The sequence below is a fragment of the Hemitrygon akajei genome, chromosome 1 (assembly GCF_048418815.1).
Source record: "Hemitrygon akajei chromosome 1, sHemAka1.3, whole genome shotgun sequence".
Lineage (NCBI taxonomy): Eukaryota > Metazoa > Chordata > Chondrichthyes > Myliobatiformes > Dasyatidae > Hemitrygon > Hemitrygon akajei.
In genome coordinates, this window is record NC_133124.1 from 215,728,348 (window position 1) to 215,742,224 (window position 13,877).

Sequence of the window (13,877 nt, forward strand, 5' to 3'; positions counted from 1 at the left end):
CAGTGCAGGTGGCTCCCATTTCTCGAACGTTCGCTTTACAACAGCACACTGTTTCGAAAGAGCCACATTAGTACCTGTTTTCGCTAACCAAAGAGGATTTTCGCTTTTACAAAAAAAAGACGACCGCTTTATACGTGCGTTTACCCCGAGAAAGACTACCATGACCGTGAAGCCTTGCGCGGGTAGTTGTGTGCACATGCACGTACGTGTGTACACATGTATGTATGTATGCGTGAACGTGCATGAGTGTACGTGCCAATGTTTTTCTCCAAATCGATTTTTGCTCGCTGTCTTCCAGATTTTGATAAGTGAAACTACACCGTACACACAATATTTCTACTTTATATAGGCTGTATATTTATCATATCATTCCTGCTTTTACTATACGTTAATGTTATTTTAGGTTTTAGATAGATAGATAGATAGATAGATAGATACTTTATTCATCCCCATGGGGAAATTCAACTTTTTTTTCCAATGTCCCATACACTTGTTGTAGCAAAACTAATTACATACAATACTTAACTCAGTAAAAAATATGATATGCATCTAAATCACTATCTCAAAAAGCATTAATAATAGCTTTTAAAAAGTTCTTAAGTCCTGGCGGTTGAATTGTAAAGTCTAATGGCATTGGGGAGTATTGACCTCTTCATCCTGTCTGAGGAGCATTGCATCGATAGTAACCTGTCGCTGAAACTGCTTCTCTGTCTCTGGATGGTGCTATGTAGAGGATGTTCAGAGTTTTCCATAATTGACCGTAGCCTACTCAGCGCCCTTCGCTCAGCTACCGATGTTAAACTCTCCAGTACTTTGCCCACGACAGAGCCCGCCTTCCTTACCAGCTTATTAAGACGTGAGGCGTCCCTCTTCTTAATGCTTCCTCCCCAACACGCCACCACAAAGAAGAGGGCGCTCTCCACAACTGACCTATAGAACATCTTCAGCATCTCACTACAGACATTGAATGACGCCAACCTTCTAAGGAAGTACAGTCGACTCTGTGCCTTCCTGCACAAGGCATCTGTGTTGGCAGTCCAGTCTAGCTTCTCGTCTAACTGTACTCCCAGATACTTGTAGGTCTTAACCTGCTCCACACATTCTCCATTAATGATCACTGGCTCCATATGAGGCCTAGATCTCCTAAAGTCCACCACCATCTCCTTGGTCTTGGTGATATTGAGACGCAGGTAGTTTGAGTTGCACCATATCACAAAGTCCTGTATCAGTTTCCTATACTCCTCCTCCTGTCCATTCCTGACACACCCCACTATGGCCGTGTCATCAGCGAACTTCTGCACATGGCAGGACTCCGAGTTATATTGGAAGTCTGATGTGTACAGGGTGAACAGGACCGGAGAGAGTATGGTTCCCTGCGGCACTCCTGTGCTGCTGACCACCGTGTCAGACCTACAGTCTCCCAAACGCACATACTGAGGTCTATCTGTCAAGTAGTCCACTATCCAATCCACCATGTGAGAGTCTACTCCCATCTCCATTAGTTTGTGCCTTAAGATCTTGGGCTGGATGGTGTTAAAGGCACTAGAGAAGTCAAGGAATGTAATCCTCACAGCACAACTGACCCCATCTAGGTGAGAGAGTGATTTGTGCAGCAAATACGTGATAGCATCCTCCACTCCCACCTTCTCCTTATACGCAAACTGAAGAGGATCCTGGGCGTGCCTGGTTTGTGGCCTCAGATTCTGTATTATCAGCCGCTCCATGGTCTTCATCACGTGCGACGTGTTATTGTTATGTGTTTATGTGTTATTTGGTATGATTTGGTGGGTTTTTTTTGGGTCTGGGAACACTCAAAAATTTTTCCCATATAAATTAATGGTAACTGTTTCTTCGCTTTACGACATTTCGGCTTACAAACGGTTTCATAGGAACGCTCTACCTTCGGATAGCGGGGGAACCTATACATCCTTGGGTTGTGAACACAAACAACACATCTCACTGTCTGTTTCAACGCGCACGTGATCAGTAAGTCTGAATCTGAACCAGACTTTAGTGGAGATGGGAGCCGATGGGGAGATGGCCACCTCTCTCCTCACACCCGATCTTCTCCTCTTTAACAGAGTTGAGACTCGACCCCACCAACCCTACCACACCCCCACTAACCTGAGCCAACATCCCCAACTGACCCTAAGCAGCCACACTAAACACCCTCTGATCCTAATCAACATTCACTGACCGTCACCCACATCCATCTTCACCCTGTATACATTCCCGCACATACATAATTCAAAACAAGGACCCCACCACAAGCCCCCTGACCATTCCACACCTCCCCCGGACCTTGCATACACAATTATACCTGGCACCCCCTCTATCACTTATAAAAAGATAAAATAATACTTCAACACAGATTCCAAAAAAGGCTAGTGTGATGGAGTAGATTAATGAAGGCCTGGGCCAGATCAAAGTGACAGATTCACTTACTGAATCTTCCAGTCCTGAGATTGATAAACACAAGAGGGACCGTTTTCCCACCTCCCCTATACCCTTACCCAAGTGATGCATTAATAGATAGATATCAAACCCTGCTTTTATACATAACTTTACACACAATTAGATACAGAAAGTGCTCCCAAGAGTAATCACCAATGACAATTTGACTTGGGAGAGGAGTTTTTAAACAACATCAAAAAGGAGGCAGGGGGCAGATGGTGGTCATAGGCACCTGAAAACCCAGTCGAGATGGACGGTAAATCAGTCATTACCCTCAACCCCTGTGATTGCCTTTCTACTGGGAAACTCTGCACGGGAGTAAATGTGCTGTCTTGGGCCTGGCACGCAAGTACAATTACAAAGAAATTAGGACAGCACCTCTACTTGCTAAGGGATTTGCAAAGATTTGGCTTGACATCTAAAATTTTGACCAACTTCTACTGATGCGTGGTGGAGAGTGTACTGACGGGTCGCACCACGGCCTGATATGGAAACATCAATGCCCTCAAACGGAAAATCCTACAAAAGGTAGTGGATACTGCTAGCCCATCACAGGTAAAGCCCTCCCCACCACTGAGCACATCTACACAGAGCGTTGTCACTGGAAAGCAGCATCCATTATCAGGGACTCCCACCACCCAAGTCAAGCTCTCTTCTCACAGCTGCCATCAAGAAGGTGGTACTGGAGCCTCAGGACCCACACCATCAGGTTCAGGAAGTTATTACTCCTCAACCATCAGGTCCCACACCACCAGGTTCAGGAACAGTTATTACCCCTCAACCATCAGGTCCCACACCACCAGGTTCAGGAACAGTTATTACCCCTCAACCATCAGGTCCAGGAACAGTTATTATCCTCAACCATCAGGTCCCACACCACCAGGTTCAGGAACAGTTATTACCCCTCAACCATCAGGTCCAGGAACAGTTATTATCCTCAACCATCAGGTCCCACACCACCAGGTTCAGGAACAGTTATTACCCCTCAACCATCAGGTCCAGGAACAGTTATTATCCTCAACCATCAGGTCCCACACCACCAGGTTCAGGAACAGTTATTACCCCTCAACCATCAGGTCCAGGAACAGTTATTACCCCTCAACCATCAGGTCCCACACCACCAGGTTCAGGAACAGTTATTACCCCTCAACCATCAGGTCCAGGAACAGTTATTACCCCTCAACCATCAGGTCCCACACCACCAGGTTCAGGAACAGTTATTACCCCTCAACCATCAGGTCCAGGAACAGTTATTACCCCTCAACCATCAGGTCCAGGAACAGTTATTACCCCTCAACCATCAGGTCCCACACCACCAGGTTCAGGAACAGTTATTACCCCTCAACCATCAGGTCCAGGAACAGTTATTACCCCTCAACCATCAGGTCCCACACCACCAGGTTCAGGAACAGTTATTACCCCTCAACCATCAGGTCCCACACCACCAGGTTCAGGAACAGTTATTACCCCTCAACCATCAGGTCCAGGAACAGTTATTACCCCTCAACCATCAGGTCCCACACCACCAGGTTCAGGAACAGTTATTACCCCTCAACCATCAGGTCCAGGAACAGTTATTACCCCTCAACCATCAGGTCCCACACCACCAGGTTCAGGAACAGTTATTACCCCTCAACCATCAGGTCCCACACCACCAGGTTCAGGAACAGTTATTACCCCTCAACCATCAGGTCCAGGAACAGTTATTACCCCTCAACCATCAGGTCCCACACCACCAGGTTCAGGAACAGTTATTACCCCTCAACCATCAGGTCCAGGAACAGTTATTACCCCTCAACCATCAGGTCCAGGAACAGTTATTACCCCTCAACCATCAGGTCCCACACCACCAGGTTCAGGAACAGTTATTACCCCTCAACCATCAGGTCCAGGAACAGTTATTACCCCTCAACCATCAGGTCCCACACCACCAGGTTCAGGAACAGTTATTACCCCTCAACCATCAGGTCCCACACCACCAGGTTCAGGAACAGTTATTACCCCTCAACCATCAGGTCTAGGAACAGTTATTACCCCTCAACCATCAGGTCCTTCACCACCAGGTTCAGGAACAGTTATTACCCCTCAACCATCAGGTCCAGGAACAGTTATTACCCCTCAACCATCAGGTCCCACACCACCAGGTTCAGGAACAGTTATTACCCCTCAACCATCAGGTCCAGGAACAGTTATTACCCCTCAACCATCAGGTCCCACACCACCAGGTTCAGGAACAGTTATTACCCCTCAACCATCAGGTCCAGGAACAGTTATTACCCCTCAACCATCAGGTCCAGGAACAGTTATTACCCCTCAACCATCAGGTCCCACACCACCAGGTTCAGGAACAGTTATTACCCCTCAACCATCAGGTCCCACACCACCAGGTTCAGGAACAGTTATTACCCCTCAACCATCAGGTCCAGGAACAGTTATTACCCCTCAACCATCAGGTCCCACACCACCAGGTTCAGGAACAGTTATTACCCCTCAACCATCAGGTCCCACACCACCAGGTTCAGGAACAGTTATTACCCCTCAACCATCAGGTCCAGGAACAGTTATTACCCCTCAACCATCAGGTCCCACACCACCAGGTTCAGGAACAGTTATTACCCCTCAACCATCAGGTTCAGGAACAGTTATTACCCCTCAACCATCAGGTCCAGGAACAGTTATTACCCCTCAACCATCAGGTCCCACACCACCAGGTTCAGGAACAGTTATTACCCCTCAACCATCAGGTCCCACACCACCAGGTTCAGGAACAGTTATTACCCCTCAACCATCAGGTCCAGGAACAGTTATTACCCCTCAACCATCAGGTCCCACACCACCAGGTTCAGGAACAGTTATTACCCCTCAACCATCAGGTCCCACACCACCAGGTTCAGGAACAGTTATTACCCCTCAACCATCAGGTCCAGGAACAGTTATTACCCCTCAACCATCAGGTCCAGGAACAGTTATTACCCCTCAACCATCAGGTCCCACACCACCAGGTTCAGGAACAGTTATTACCCCTCAACTATCAGGTCCCACACCACCAGGTTCAGGAACAGTTATTACCCCTCAACCATCAGGTCCCACACCACCAGGTTCAGGAACAGTTATTACCCTTCAACCATCAGGTCCCACACCACCAGGTTCAGGAACAGTTATTAACCCTCAACCATCAGGTCCAGGAACAGTTATTACCCCTCAACCATCAGGTCCCACACCACCAGGTTCAGGAACAGTTATTACCCCTCAACCATCAGGTCCCACACCACCAGGTTCAGGAACAGTTAAAAAAGTTTGGGAACCTCTGCTCTAAACCTTTCCTATCCACGTACATGTCCAACCACCATGTAAAAGTTGTCACCTGCCTTAGCCACTCCCTCTGCAATTCATTCTATATAACATAAGGCAACAGAAGCAGAATGAGGCCATTTAGCCCATCGAGTCTGCTCTACTATCCCACAATCTCTTAATTATTTTCGAACACTCCTCATATATTAACCCTTTCACTCCTGGGATCATTCTCATGACCCTCCTCTGCACTCTCTCAAATACCAGACGTGGAGCCCCGAACTGCTCACAACACTCCGAATGTTGCCTGATCAAGCCTCAGCACTGCAGCCTTTCTTAAATACTCTAGGCCTCTCAAAATTAATCTTAACATTGCATTTGCCTTCCTTACCACTGATTCAACCTGCACATTGAGTCGGTAGTAAGGAAGGTGAATGAGATGTTGATTTACTTTAGGAAATCCTGTGCTAGGAATCTCAAGTCCCTTTGCACCTTTGATTTCTGAATTCACTCCCCATTTTCCAGTCCGCATCTTTACTCCTTCTGCCAAAGTGCGTGGCCAGAGACTACCCTACCTTGTATACCATCTGCCACCCTCTGAGTAAAAAAAAATGCCCCTCATCTTCCTACTAAACCTCTCCCTTCTCACCTTAAACCTGTGCCCTCTACTTCTTGATTCCCCACCCCTGGGGAAAAAGACTGTGCATTTACTCCATCTATGCCCCTCATGATCTCACACACCTCCATATCATGATACTGCTGAATTCTGCAGTCTACAAGCTGACTGTAGTCACTTGGACCAACCAAGATGCACCTTTGTGGTCAGTTGCTAAAGTTGGGGGCCCATAGGCCAGTGAGAAATTCATGGCACTGGACAGGTGAGACAGGTAGACAAGATACTGTGTGTGTGTGTGCACACACAACACACACGCACACACATACAAGCAGTAAGATAATTCGGAACAGTTTTGTTCACTATGGTTTCAAGCATTAAGACTTGGAGATGCCAGAAATGCAAAGAATTTGGAGGTATCAACAATTAACTTGAATGTTACAATGAAGATGAAGATTTGGAGGATGCAATCGTCAATGGCACTGCATGAAGACAATTATTAGCTAAACTTGGTGTCTGTGGTGATTTTATTCATTTACAGTCAAAAGAACACAACACAGATTAACACCTCTGTCAATAAGTATTAGGAACTAAAATACAATTTTATAGTACTGCAGTAGTACTTAGTACTGTTCTAATTTGCTCTGTTTCATTTAAATACATATTTTTACTCAGTTGGTCTTTTTATACCTTTTTAACTATTTCCGTGAAACTTCGGCTGATAGGGGCAGCCGCTTAAATTGACCAAAATGTTCTCGTTTCGATGTGTCCCAATTATCCGGAATCCATATATACTCTCAGCGGAAGGAATTTACTTTGATATACCTGAGTGTCTATAAACAAAGCGTGGAAACCACGACGTTCTCAGGTAAATTTAGTTCAATCCGAACAACTCGTGTGTTGGAGTGATCTATTTGTGCATCTCTCTCTCTGTCTCTCCGATTACAAAGCTGCCCGCGCTCTCTAGTTCTTCAGACTGGGTCTGAGGAGGTGGGGTCCACAGTCCCATGCGATACTCCCCATTCCTACTCAAATACCCCCCCCCACCCCACCCCGGGGTGGTCTTGGGTCTTTGCGCAACCCCCTTGTTCCCAGAAACCGGGGGGTCGGCTCCAGCACCCGCGTTCAGATATGGTCAAACATCCCCGGGCCGAGGAGGTGGGCGGACTGTCCCCAGAGTCCCGACCACCCTCTGGGCAGCTCTCGCCCCCGGCACGCCTTGGCCATTCGCTCGACAAAGGGCGCTTCCCCCGTCCCGTCCCGGCCCCGAGGTTACTCACGCATCCCAGGGAGGCTCGGTGCGACCGGGTCAGAGCCCGGCTCACAATGCGGGGAGTGCGAGCACTACAGTGTCAGGTTACACACTCCGAGCGGAGGGCCGGCCGGCCGGCCGCCGGAAAAACCCAAACGGGAGCACCGAGGCGCCGGAATGGATCGCCCACCGCTCGGTCGCATCGCGGTCCCGGCTCTCCCCACAACGGCGGTTCGGACTGCGGGGTGGGGTGGGGGGGAGAGAGGGACTGTCTGTGTGAGAGCGTCTCCCTGAGTGTTATTGTGTGTGTGTGAGCGTCTGCTTGGGTGTGTTACTGTGTGTGAGGGTGTGATATTGCGTGTGAGCGTTTGTGTGAGTGTGTTATTTTGTGTCTGCCTGTGTACGTGCAGACACCTCTCCACCTCAGTCACACACCAATGGTAGCTGGGAGAACTCACCAGGTCAGGCAGCCTCTGTGGAGGGAGCTGGACATTGATTCTCCTCATCTCCTGCTGCCTCCCCCAGGCCCAAGGAGTATTGAACTTCCAGCCGCCACCCATCGGGTATGAAGTGCCAGTAGTGTTATACTGTTTGTTTTTTTAACGCTATTCGTTAATGTGTTTGTGGTGGGAGCTGAGTGTCCGGTGGGGGACCGAGGGCGAGTGAGCTGCCCCAGAACGGTCACAATGAGCCCCTTCACCCGAGGTGGCACCCCTCCCCGGACACCCCGTACACCCCTGTCACCTGTGGCTCCTGGTAACTGTTGGCATGCGGTAGAAGCCACTCACTCCAGTACAGGCAGGTGAGCCTGGTGAGGTCGGGGCATCTGTCCCAGCACGTGAGGGTCGCTCCGGCCGGCTGGGCAGATGAGATCTACAGTGAGATCCAATGGCCAGGATGGTGTTCTCCAACACTCTGTTGACATCCACGGCACCCAAGGGAGACCCCAGTTTGTGGCCTTTCTGCATAGCACTGGACCCGGACTTCTGACGTCCAGAGAGCGGAACTGATCCAGATCAACGGCTTTTTCCATATTAAAACCCTCCCGCACGGGCTTCCCGTCACTGCTGGACACAGACAAACCCCACATCATTTGTGGTGATATTACTTTGTGTGGAGTGTGTGGTTGTGCGGGGTGTGTGTGGGCAGTGTGTGTGTGTGTGTATGTGGGGGATGTGTGGTGGTGTGTGGGAGGATGTGTGGGGGATGTGTGGTGTGTGTGTGGGGGGTGGGGGGGTGGGGATGTGTGGGGGGGTGTGTGTGGGGGATGTGTGGTGTGTGGGGGATTTGTGGTGTGTGTGTGGGGGGGATGTGTGCTGTGTGTGGGGGATGTGTGGTGTGTGTGTGGGGGGGGATGTGTGGTGTGTGTGTGGGGGGGATGTGTGGTGTGTGTGTGTGGTGTGTGTGTGGGGATGTGTGGTGTGTGTGTGTGTGGGGGTGTGTGGTGTGTGTGTGGGGGATGTGTGGGTGTGTGTGGGGGGGATGTGTGTGTGAGTGTGGGGGGTGTGGTGTGTGTGGGGGGATGTGTGTGGTGTGTGTGGGGGGATGTGTGGTGTGTGTGTGGGGGGGTGTGGTGTGTGGGGGGGGATGTGTGGGGGGTGTGTGTTGGGGATGTGTGGTGTGTGTGGGGGGATGTGTGTGTGTTGTGGGGGATGTGTGGTGTGTGGTGTGTGGGGTGTGTGTGTGTGTGATGTGTGTGTGGGGGGTGGGTGGTGTGTGTGGGGGGATGTGTGGTGTGTGTGTGTGTGGGGGGGTGTGGTGTGTGTGGGGGATGTGTGGTGTGTGTGTGTGGGGGGTGTGTGGTGTGTGTGGGGGGGTGTGGGTGTGGGGGGGTGTGGTGTGTGTGGGGGGATGTGTGGTGTGTGTGGGGGGAGTGTGGGGTGTGTGTGTGGGGGGGGTGTGGTGTGTGTGGGGGGTGTGTGTGGGGGTTTGTGGGTGTGTGTGGGGGGGGGTGTGGGGGGATGTGTGGGTGTGTGTGTGGGGGGTGTGGTGTGTGTGGGGGGGGGTGTGGGGGGTGTGTGGTGTGTGTGGGGGATGTGTGGTGTGTGGTGGGGGATGTGTGGTGTGTGTGGGGGGTGTGGTGTGTGTGGGGGATGTGTGATGTGTGTGGGGGGGATGTGTGGTGTGTGTGGGGGGGATGTGTGTGTGTGGGGGATGTGTGGTGTGTGTGGGGGGGTGTGGGGGGGGGTGTGGGGGGGGGGGGGATGTGTGATGTGTGTGGGGGGATGTGTGGGTGTGTGTGGGGGGGTGTGGTGTGTGTGGGGGGGTGTGGTGGTGTGGGGGATGTGTGATGTGTGTGGGGGGGATGTGTGGTGTGTGTGGGGGGGATGTGTGGTGTGTGTGGTGGGTGGTGGGGGGTGTGTGTGGGGGTGTGTGGTGTGTGTGGGGGGGTGTGTGGTTGTGTGTGTGGGGGGGTGGGGGGTGTGTGTGGGGGGTGTGTGGTGTGTGTGGGGGGATGTGTGGTATGTGTGTGTGGGGGATGTGTGGTATGTGTGTGTGGGGGGTGTGGTGGTGTGTGGTGTGTGTGGGGGGATGTGTGGTGTGTGTGGGGGATTTGTGGTGTGTGTGGGGGGGATGTGTGGTGTGTGTGGGGGGTGTGTGGTGTGTGTGGGGGATGTGTGGGTATGTGTGTGTGGGGGATGTGTGGGTGTGGTGTGGTGTGGGGGATGTGTGGTGTGTGTGGTGTGTGTGTGGGGGATGTGTGGTATGTGTGTGTGGGGGGTGTGTGGGTGTGCGTGGTGTGTGTGGGGGGGATGTGTGGTGTGTGTGGGGGATGTGTGTGTGTGTGGGGGGGGATGTGTGGTGTGTGTGGGGGGGATGTGTGGTGTGTGTGGGGGATGTGTGGTGTGTGTGGGGGGTGTGGGGGGTGTGGGGGGTGTGTGTGGGGGTGTGTGGTGGTGTGTGTGGGGGATGTGTGGTATGTGTGTGTGGGGGGGGTGTGGTGTGTGTGTGGGGGATGTGTGATGTGTGTGTGGGGGGATGTGTGATGTGTGTGGGGGGGATGTGTGGTGTGTGTGGGGGGGTGTGTGGGGTGTGTGGGGGGATGTGTGGGTGTGTGTGTGGTGTGGGGGGTGTGGGGTGTGTGTGGGGGATGTGTGGTGTGTGTGGGGGGGGGGTGTGTGGGGGGTGTGTGGTGTGTGTGGGGGGTGTGTGTGGGGGTGTGTGGTGTGTGTGGGGGATGTGTGGTATGTGTGTGGGGGGGGTGGGGGCGTGTGTGGGGGTGTGTGGTGTGTGTGGGGGGATGTGTGGTATGTGTGTGTGGGGGATGTGTGGTGTGTGTGGGGGGGATGTGTGGTATGTGTGTGTGGGTGTGTGTGGTGTGTGTGTGGGGATGTGTGGTGTGTGTGGGGGATGTGTGATGTGTGTGGGGGGGGATGTGTGGTGTGTGTGGGGGATGTGTGGTGTGTGTGGGGGTGTGTGGTGTGTGTGGGGGATGTGTGGTAGTGTGTGTGGGGGATGTGTGGTATGTGTGTGTGGGGGATGTGTGGTGTGTGTGGTGTGTGTGTGGGGGATGTGTGGTATGTGTGTGTGGGGGTGTGGTGGTGTGTGTGTGGGGGATGTGTGGTGTGTGTAGGGATGTGATGTGTGTGGGGGGGGAGTGTGGTGTGTGTGGGGGATGTGTGTGTGTGTGGGGGGATGTGTGGTGTGTGTGGTGGGGATGTGTGGTGTGTGTGGGGGATGTGTGGTGTGTGTGGGGGGTGTGGGGGTGTGTGTGGGGGGGTGGGTGTGTGTGGGGGATGTGTGGTATGTGGTGTGGGGGGGTGTGGTGTGTGTGTGGGGGGGATGTGTGTGTGTGTGTGGGGGATGTGTGATGTGTGTGGGGGGATGTGTGGTGTGTGTGGGGGGGTGTGTGGTGTGTGGGGGATGTGTGGTGTGTGTGTGTGTGGGGGGTGTGGTGTGTGTGGGGATGTGTGGTGTGGTGTGGGTGGGGGGTGTGTGGTGTGTGTGGGGGGATGTGTGTGTGTGTGGGGGGGGGTGTGGGTGTGTGGGGGGGATGTGTGGTGGTGTGTGTGGGGGGTGTGTGTTGGGGATGTGTGGTGTGTGTGGGGGATGTGTGATGTGTGTGGGGGGATGTGTGGGTGTGTGTGGGGGGTGTGTGGTGGTGTGTGGGGGGTGTGTGGGGGGGGTGTGGGTGGGGGATGTGTGGTGTGTGTGGGGGATGTGTGATGTGTGTGTGGGGGGGATGTGGGGTGTGTGGGGGGGGGGTGTGGTGTGTGTGGGGGGGTGTGGGGTGTGTGTGGGGGATGTGTGATGTGTGTGTGGGGGGATGTGTGGTGTGTGTGGGGGGTGTGGTGTGTGTGGGGGGTGTGGGGGGGTGTGGTGTGTGTGGGGGTGTGTGTGGGGGGATGTGTGGTGTGTGTGTGGGGGGTGTGGTGTGTGTGTGGTGTGTGTGTGGGGGGTGTGGTGTGTGTGGGGGGTGTGTGTGTGGGGGGATGTGTGGTGTGGTGTGTGGGGGGTGTGGGGGTGTGGTGTGGTGTGTGTGTGGTGTGTGTGGGGGTGTGTGTGTGGGGGGATGTGTGGTGTGGGGTGTGGGGGGGGGGTGTGGTGTGTGGGGGGGGTGTGGTGTGTGTGGGGGGGGGTGTGGGTGTGTGGGGGGGGTGGGGGGGGTTGTGGTGTGTGTGGGGGGTGTGGTGTGTGTGGGGAGGTGTGTGGGGGATGTGTGGTGTGTGGGGGGGGGTGTGGTGTGTGTGGGGGGGGTGTGGGGGGTGTGGTGTGTGTGGGTGTGTGTGGTGTGTGTGGGGGGTGTGGTGTGTGTGGGAGGTGTGTGGGGATGTGGTGTGTGTGGGGGATGTGTGGTGTGTGTGGGGGGGGTGTGGTGTGGTGGGGGGTGTGGTGTGTGTGGGGGATGTGTGGTGTGTGTGGGGGATGTGTGGTGTGTGTGGGGGGGGTGTGGTGTGTGTGGGGGATGTGGTGGTGTGGTGGGGGTGTGTGGTGTGGGTGTGGGGGGGGGTGTGGTGTGTGGGGGTGTGTGGTGTGTGTGGGGTGGGGGGATGTGTGGTGTGGGGTGGGGGGGGGTGTGGTGTGTGGGGGATGTGTGGTGTGTGTGGGGGGTGTGGGGGGGTGGTGTGGGGGATGTGTGGGTGTGTGTGGGGGTGTGTGGGGGGGTGTGTGTGTGGTGGTGTGGGTGTGGTGGGGGGGGTGTGGTGTGTGGGGGATGTGTGGTGTGTGTGGGGGGTGTGGGGGGGGGGTGTGGGGGGTGTGTGGGGGGATGTGTGGGGTGTGTGTGGGGGATGTGTGGTGTGTGTGTGGGGGATGTGTGGTGTGTGTGGGGGGGATGTGTGGGGTGTGGGGGATGTGTGGTGTGTGTGGGGGGATGTGTGTGGGGGGATGTGTGGGTGTGTGGGGGATGTGTGGTGTGTGTGTGGGGGGATGTGTGGGTGTGTGTGGGAGGGGTGTGGTGTGTGTGGGGGGATGTGTGGTGTGTGTGGGGGGTGTGAGGGTGTGGTGTGTGTGGGAGGGGTGTGGTGTGTGTGGGGGATGTGTGGTGTGTGTGGGGGGTGTGGTGGTGTGGTGTGTGTGGGGGGTGTGGTGTGTGTGGGGGATGTGTGGTGTGTGTGGGGGGGGTGTGGTGTGTGGGGGATGTGTGGTGTGTGTGGGGGTGTGTGATGGTGTGTGTGGGGGATGTGTGGTGTGTGTGGGGGGATGTGTGGGGGTGTGTGGGGGGATGTGTGGTGTGTGTGGGGGGGTGTGGGGGGTGTGGGTGTGTGGGGGGGTTGTGGGGGGGTGTGGTGTGTGTGGGGGGATGTGTGGTGTGTGTGGGGGTGTGTGTGGGGGGATGTGTGGTGTGTGGTGTGGGGGGTGTGGGGGGTGTGGGGATGTGTGGTGTGGGGGGGGATGTGTGGTGTGTGTGGGGGGGGGGGTGTGTGGGGGGTGTGTGGTGTGTGTGGGGGGATGTGGTGTGGTGTGGGGGGTGTGGTGTGTGTGGGGGGGTGTGGTGTGTGTGGGGGATGTGTGGTGGTGTGTGGGGGGGGTGGGGGGTGTGGTGTGTGTGTGGGAGGGGGTGTGGTGTGTGTGGGGGGATGTGTGGTGTGTGTGTGGGGGGTGTGGGGGGATGTGTGGTGTGTGGGGGGGATGTGTGGTGTGTGTGGGGGGGGGTGTGTGGGGGGGTGTGTGGTGTGGTGTGTGGGGGGGGTGGGGGGATGTGTGGTGTGTGTGGGGGGGGTGTGGGTGTGTGTGGGGGGTGTGGTGTGTGTGGGGGGGATGTGTGGTGTGTGGGGGGGGTGTGGTGTGTGTGGGGGGGATGTGTGGTGTGTGGGGGGGTGTGTG

The 13,877-nt window shown here is 54.4% G+C and overlaps 1 protein-coding gene across 2 annotated transcripts in view; it reads right to left on the reverse strand.

Annotated features, from left to right (window-relative positions):
• The window catches only part of LOC140735561 (zinc finger MIZ domain-containing protein 1-like), a 241,122-nt gene extending 233,422 nt beyond the window's left edge, over positions 1-7,700 (reverse strand). Inside the window, exon 1 of one of the 2 annotated variants that reach the window (XM_073060760.1) lies at positions 7,639-7,700. The gene's annotated coding sequence lies outside the window, so the exon portion shown is untranslated. Of the gene's footprint in view, positions 1-7,048; positions 7,068-7,638 lie in introns of those variants that run through there. The other variant, XM_073060768.1, reaches the window with a different exon arrangement.
• Between the last annotated feature and the right edge of the window lie 6,177 nt (positions 7,701-13,877).